Below are 446 nucleotides of genomic sequence, written 5' to 3'. Positions count from 1 at the left end.
AAAATTTGGGGTTTTGGGGAAAAAAATTTAATTTGGGGGGGGGGGTAAAGAGACCTTTTTTTTTTCCAAAAAAAAAAAAAAAAAATGGGGGGCGGGGTTTGGGAAAAAGGGAAAAAAAAAGGAAAATTGGTTTTTTTTGGGGGGCCCGGCAACAAAAAGGGGGGGGGGTTCCCTTTTTTCCCAAAAAAAAAAAAAAAGGGCCCCCTAAAAAAAAAAAGGGAAACCGGGGGGGGGGGGAAAAAAAAGGGGGGTAAAAAAAAAAAACCCCCCCCCCAAGTTTTTACGGGGGAGGGGGGGAATTGGGGTTTTTCGGGGGGAAAAAAAAAAGCCCGGGTTTGGATTTTTTTCCCCCTGAAAAAAAAATTCCTTAAAAAAAAACTTTTTTTGGGGGGAATTCGGGGGGGGGGGCCTTTCCCCCCCCGGGTTTTTCCCAGGGGGGGGGTTTC

This window comes from Neurospora tetrasperma (genome assembly GCF_000213175.1).
Source record: "Neurospora tetrasperma FGSC 2508 unplaced genomic scaffold NEUTE1scaffold_81, whole genome shotgun sequence".
Taxonomy (NCBI): domain Eukaryota; kingdom Fungi; phylum Ascomycota; class Sordariomycetes; order Sordariales; family Sordariaceae; genus Neurospora; species Neurospora tetrasperma.
Note: the sequence above shows the minus strand (reverse complement) of the source record.